At 43.6% G+C, this 7,269-nt stretch overlaps 1 protein-coding gene across 1 annotated transcript in view; it reads left to right on the top strand.

Annotated features, from left to right (window-relative positions):
• The window catches only part of ankra2 (ankyrin repeat, family A (RFXANK-like), 2), a 29,749-nt gene that overhangs the window by 290 nt on the left and 22,190 nt on the right, over positions 1 to 7,269 (top strand). The window lies entirely within an intron of this gene.

Below are 7,269 nucleotides of genomic sequence, written 5' to 3'. Positions count from 1 at the left end.
CGGTGCTGAGAAATGGCAGGCGTTTGCGGGGACGTGGATGTGGAAGGAGTTTGGTTGCTTTTTCAACCGCTGGACGTGCCCCAAGTCCGAGCTCGCGAGGCCACTGGGGTAAAGGTGAAAGGAGGACGGTCCGGAGCCCAGAAAGTCCGTCGCTGCTCCACACACGATCGCTTAATCTCAGACAGACCTTCCCAGATCCGAGAACTCCCACTCTCTTTATCCGCCTGCTTCATGTTCTGATCTAAAACATCCCTTCACCCAAATGTTGCACACAGTTGATTTCAGGTTTATTGTCACGTACAACCCTGAGATTCCTTTTTCCTGCGGGCACAGCAGAATTACCACTGATTGGTAGTACAAAAATAAACTAAAACGTGCAAACGAGTAAAAGAACTGTAACCAGACTGTGCAATACAGGGAGAACAAAAGAAAATCAATCAAGTGCACAGGTAATTGTGTCTGTCGTTGAGCAGTCTGATGGGGATGGGGTAGCATCTGGTGCGAGTCTTGTGGCACTTTCCTGATCTCAAGTAGCGAGAGCAGAGGTGTGCTGGGTGGTGGGGGGGTCTTTGATGCTTGCTGCTGCCCTCCGACGGCAGCGCTCCCTGTAGATGTATTCCGCAGTGACGAGGATGTTTGCCTGTGTGTCCATTAAAGCAGGGCTTTACGCTCCGGTGTATTGGTGTTCCCGTACCACACTTCAATGCAGGATGAGAAGATTGGTGAAAGTAGCACATGTTTTTTCCAAGGTGAATTTTACCCAGAAACAACCTATCTGCAAGAAATTGGATGAAACATAGAATGTTGAAAATGTGTCGGCAGCATAAGGAAATAGATTTTTTTTAAAAAAAAAAGCAAATCTGGCAAATTGAGAAATCTAGTATATTTTAAGTAACAAAGGGAAAGAATTGGGGAGAATAAAGAGAGTGTGTGATAGGCCAAAACAATCCCTGTGACACAAGTGCTGTTGATGTCCTTGTTAAATACAGTTCCTCTATAGCAGGGGTGTCAAACTCAAATTCACGGAGGGCCAAAATTAAAAACTTGGACTAAGTCGAGGGCCGAACTAAATATTTATTGAAAATTTTCAACAACATCTGCATGTTTTCTCTTCTTTCAACATATGTAATGTTAAACTTTTTCTTATTAAAATAAATGTTTAATAATAGTTTTGGATAAACTCTTTCATTGTCATTGGCCCATTTCCTTTAGCGTTCTGAAACCGTGCACATGACGAGTCAATGAGGGATGATTAAAGCAGTGGTCTTCAAACTTTTTCTTTCCACCCACAGACCACCTTAAGCAATCCCTTACTAATCACAGAGCGCCAATGGCACAGGGACGCGAGTGGAAAGAAAAAGGTTGAGAACTGTTGTATTGTGGTAACTCCACATCTGATTAGGTTAATTGTTAGGCAAGTGGTCAGAGAAGGACCCCCCCCACCCCAAGAAAGGCTTAAATCACAGGAACAAAATAAGCTTCAGTCTCACTGCTCCCAATCTTACACACAGCCCTGATGTGGAATGTGGGGTCGCAACTCCATGTTCACCCGAGTTCAGGTGCTGTCTGTGTGGAGTTTGTACGCTCTCCCCTTGTCTTGGACCAACAGGTCGGTCACCTGATGAAGGCACCCGAACCCCCCATTGAAGCGCCGGCGTCCGGGGCAGTGGAGGAATTGGCTGAGAAGAGCGCGTTGCTCCCAACCCCCTCCCATGGTTGGAGAGGGATTAAACTGCGATCTCACGGCGCCGGGCTCGTCTCCAACAAAAGGAGCGGGAGGCAGGGTCCGCCGCGCACGGAGCGAGGGGGAAGGCATCGCCAACGAGACGTTCGATCCGGCGTCACCGCTGAAGCGCAGACCCAGCGAGGATGGTCCCCAACTCCAGCCGCGTCTGTATGTCCGGGAGCCGGGCGGGCTGAGTGCTGCGCTCCGATCCCTGGGATTCGGGACTCCACACCTCCGGCGTCTTCATTTTCACCTTCAGTGTGCATGCGCTATACTGGCGCGGCGGCCAGCGGGCCAACTCTAATATATATTTAATACGATCTTGCGGGCCAAATATAATTATATCACGGGCCAAATTTGGCCCGCGGGCCAGAGTTTGACATGTGTGGTCTATAGGAGGAATTTAATGAGAGTGAGATGAATTAGTAGAGAATGAAAACGTGCTGGATTTTTGAGTTGCTGAATACAACAGTTGCTGGAAAATGAATAAAAGAGAATGGTGAAAATACTCACTAGATTAGGCAGACATTTGGAGACAAAAAAAAGGGAAATTAATGTTGTAATGGATGACATGAATTTTTTTTTATTGCAAGTTTTGACAAGATAAGAAAGATTCATTTTCTTAAATTGCTAAATTTGCAATTGAAACTCGGGGGTTGCAACTTGCCTAAGTGAAAGGTGAAATACTGTTTCTCCAGCTTGTATTGCACTTTGTTCAAGCAGTTTATCTAAGAAACACAAGTAGTATAGGCCTCTCGTGTCTGTGACAGCATTCAATAAAATCAGCCTTGGCTTCAATATTCACTCTCACTTCCCAAACCCTTTAACTGATGTGTAGTTTGAATGTCTTTCAGTCTCCTCCTTATGACTATCCCTCTACAGCACTCTGGAATAGAGAATAACAAAGATTTGCATCTGAGGAAAAAATTCCTCCTCATCTCTGGTTGAAATGGATGAGTTCTTGTTATGAATTCACTCTCTAGTTATAGACATTCCCATAGGGGTAACAAACTATTAGCAATCTCCTTGATTAATCCACTTAGCATCAGAAGAATGTGAGGTGATTTTCAGTAAGATCATCTAATAGTCTATACTCAAATGATTATAGACCCATCTTACACAAACTTTATTCATGAGTCAATCTCATCACTCTGAGAAGATTCCGTTAGAGTGCAGGAAGCATCATCGATTCAGCTATCAAAGTGCAGAAAAAAGGGTGAGTGAGCAATATGAGTAGGACTGCAGTGAAGATGGTCCCTCGTCTTCCCATGAGAAGGCAAGCACAGGTTGGGCAAAATTCAGATTTCCACAGCTACACGTTTGAATCTGATGAATTGAGAATTAAAAGAGAATTTATTAAAAGTAATAAAGTGTTCATCTAGGTTTCTATAAACTTCAGAGTACATATATGACATCACATACAATTCTGAGAGTTCTTTTTCCTGTGGGCGCGGCAAAATTATCACTAATTGGTAGTGCAAAAATTAACTGTTCACACCGTGAACATTTAAACAATCAAAAGAACTGTAAACAACTGCAAAAAAAACTGCAATACAGGGAGTGCAAAGAAAATCTAAGAGTAAGAGTCCTTAAATTAGTCTCTGATTGAGTTTGTTATTGAGGAGTCTGATGGTAGAGCAGTAGCAGCTGTTCCTGTACATGGTGGTGTGAGTCTTGTGACACCTACACCTCTTTCTTGATGGCAACAACAAGAACAGAGTGTGTTCTGGGTGGTGAGGATCTTTGATGATTGCTGCTGCTGTCCGACCGCAATGTTCCCTGTAGATGTCTCCAGTAGTGAGGAAGGTTTTGCCTGTTATGTCCTGAGCTGTGTCCACTACCTTTTGGAGGGCTTTATGTTCAGGGATGCTGGTGTTCCCATACCAGACCATGATGTAGCTGGTCAGCACACTTTCCACCACATATCTGTAGAAATTTGCCAGGGTTTCAGATATCATGACAAACCTCCGCAAACTCCTGAAGAAGTAGAGAGGCTGTCGTGCTTTCTTCATTTTGCCATTGTTGTGTTGGGTCTAGGAAAGATCCTCTGAGATAGAAATGTTGTTGGAGGAGAACTGTTTGGGTCTCTGTAGAAGGAAGAAGACCCTTTAATAGTATGGAGGGTCTGGACATCCTGGTGAAGATAGGTTGATTGGCCAATAGTATCTGAATGATACAGATATAAGCTCAAGTTAACTATCATATGACTGTACATATACAACCAGATGAAACAGTGTTTCTCTGGACTACAGTGGACACACATATATATGCACAATCCATTTTTCATTAATTAGCACATAATATTTACATACATACATAAAAAATTTGATAAAACCTATATATACAAAAAAGTCTTTGTTTCATATATGAGAGCCCAAAGGTAACAGGTTACCTACTGTTAATCAATCTCACAGCCTGTGGGAAGAAGCTATTTCCCAGTCTGATAGTCCTGATTTTTATGCTTCCTTCCTGATGGTAGGGTGATACTCCTGTACCACTGTGTGAGATGGATGGTAGGGTTCCTCAATAATTCTTTAAGCCCGATTTAAGGAATGCTCCAGTGGGTGTCGACAATTGAGGAAAGGGAGACCCCAGTGATTTCTTGGCTATTTTAATGGTTCCATCACATAACACAATAGTGCAACCAGACAGAACACTTTCAACATTGCTCATGTAAAATGTTGTCCAGGTAGGGCCAGTAGCCTTGCCCTCCTCAACCTCCTCAGGAAGTGTAGGTACTGTTGTGCCCTCCTGACTAATGAGGTGTTCTGGCTCCAGGATAGGTCGTCCGTTAAATGAACATCAAGGAACTTTGTCCTCTTCATTCTTTCCACAAAGGAACTATTGATGTGCAGTGAAATGTAGTCAACCTTTATCCTCAATCATCTCCATTGTCTTGTCCATGTTGAGACACAGGTTATTGTTCTCACAACATTTCACAACCTCCTCTCTGTAATCCAACTCATTGAGGCCAACTTCTGAAGTTCAAGATCCAGTTCCAAAGAAGGGTGTTGAGTCCCAGCAAGTTGACTTTATCCACTTTGCTGCCAACTTCCACCCTGACCTCAAACTCACTTGGTCCATCTCTAGCAACATTCTTCCTTTTCTTGATCTGTCTCCATCTAAGAAGATAAACTCTCACCATATCTTCTACAAACCCACCAGTTCCCACAGCTACCTTAATACCTCTTAACACCTTGTACCCTGTAAGGATTCCATTCCTTTCTCTTAATTCCTCTGTCTCCATAGTATCTGTTCCCAGGACGAGGTTTTCCATGCCATATCATTTAGAGATGTCCTCCTTTAAACCTTTACCACCATCACTCAACCCTCACCCACATATCCTCCAATGCCCATGTATATGCCATGGACCCTCTGCCCCGATGTGCAACAAGGACAGGATTCCCCTTGTCCTCATCTACCAACCCACCAGCCTCTGTCCAACATATCATCCTCTGTTATTTCCGCCATCTACTATGTGATCTCACTACCAGACACATTCCCCTAACTACCTTCCGCAGGGATCGCTCCCTCTGACTCACTTGTCCACTCCTCCCTCCCCACCAATTGACCCATTGGCACTTACCACTGTGACTGCAAGAGATCCTCCACTTGTACCCATACTTCCTCCATCAGGACCCCTTATTGTCTTTCTAAGCAAAGCAGCACTGCACTTGTGAATCTGCAGGGCTCATCTGCTTCTATTGCTCTTGATGTGGTCTCCTCTACATCGGAGAGACTGGACGCAGACTGGGAGATCGCTTCATCGAGCATCTTGGTTTTGTCCACCACAATTTCTTGGATCTCCCAGTGGTCACCCATTTCAATTCCACGCCTCATTCCCTTGCTGATATGTCTGTCCATGGTCTCCTGCACTGCCAGACTACCTGCAAATTGGAGGAATAACATGTCTTTTTCCATCTGGGCACCCTCCAACTGGGTGGCATTAACATCAACTCCTCCAGTTTCTGTTAGAACTCCACTGCCCCATCTTTCCCCTACTTCCCCCTCACCCCGTTTCCTTTCACGGAGCCAAAATCAATTCTCCCCTTTTCTTGTCTTTTATCATATCCAATTTACACTTTTTGTCTGTTGGTCTGTACTCCTCCCCATCCCATTCTTCCCTTTTCTCCCCCAGCCCTTAACACAGATGCCTGTTTTTTTTTTTGCTCATACCTTGAGGAAAGGCTGGGCCCAAAACGTCATTAATATATCTTTATCTCCTATTGACGCTGTGAGACTGGCTGAGTTCCTCCAGCATCTTTGTTTTGACTGCATTCACAGTGTCTGCAGAATTTTGTGGTTCATATCCACCAAACTACCTCTGAGGTATGAAATGCTGAATGCTGATCTGAAGTTGATGAACTGGCCTGGGAAGTCTTGTCCTGGGAGCCTGGTGTATGAAGCATATTTCTGTAGGTGGGCCAGGGCGGAATGGAGGGTCAAGGCTATAACATCTTCTGAGAACTGGTATGGACAGTAGATAAACTGGAGCAGGTCCAAGATCGCTGGAAGGTCACAATTAATGTGCTGCATTACCAGATGCTCAAAGCATTTCATGATGTTAAGAGAGTAGCTGAAACAGTGGGTTCACTTGGACAGTCCTTCACACAGATATTGAAGAAGGTGTGGAACAAAATGTATGTGAGAGAGAGCAATGAGACTGGAAGCCAAAAGAGGAAAGTTCTGAGGAAATAAGATGGTCCAGTGGAAGGTTTGAGGTGTCTGAAAACTGAAATTCAGCCTCTAAGTTCAGAATTTCCAAACCACAATAATTTTGCGCTCGTTAGTCAGTTTTATGATAATATCAGGGTCAGTCCTTCGTGAACAGAGTGCTGTAAGTTCAGAGGGAGGTAAATTAGTGTGAGAGTGGGCAGTGGTCAATGTATTGAAGATTGATGAATGGATCTAGAGGGGCTGAGACTGAAGGTAGGACGTCCAGTTGAATTGGGAAATTTGGAGCAAGTGGCAAATGGGATTCAATTAGAAGTGTGAGGCAACACATGGAGGGAAAGTAAACAAAACTAAAAAATGGACAAGTGTTAGCAGGATACTAACAGTGTATGAGAACCGGTCTTTTCGAGACAGGTGTGAGCACAAACCATTTTGAATTGAGGTTCTCATTTGACAAGTGTCAGGATGATATTCCAGTCAAGTTTGCTCAAGATGCAAACTGCTCTCTTCCGGGACTTTATTACACAATGTAAAAATAAGTAAAAGACTGGAGCTCTTCATTTCAAATGGGCCTTTATCAAAAGAGACCTGTATATAAATAACTACAATTACTGTCATTCTTAATAGTATTTAGAGCTTTATTTTGAATATTGTATATGGATTTTGTCATTTCAAAGCTAAACTATGCCAAGTGGTTGTTATCTAGTTGCTGATAAGATGATTGTAATCTGTCTTCTTGAACCACTCAAGTCCTGATGATCTTCAGATGGTTTTGTTGTTGGATTACTGGCCTGATCCAACAGGGAAAAATGTGAACCCTAGTTTAATATATAACCCTGATAAATCAATATTAAATCCCAAAAGATAGA

Source organism: Narcine bancroftii, chromosome 1 (assembly GCF_036971445.1).
Source record: "Narcine bancroftii isolate sNarBan1 chromosome 1, sNarBan1.hap1, whole genome shotgun sequence".
NCBI classification, from domain to species: Eukaryota; Metazoa; Chordata; class Chondrichthyes; order Torpediniformes; family Narcinidae; genus Narcine; species Narcine bancroftii.
This window is presented reverse-complemented; position numbering and strand designations above follow the sequence as displayed.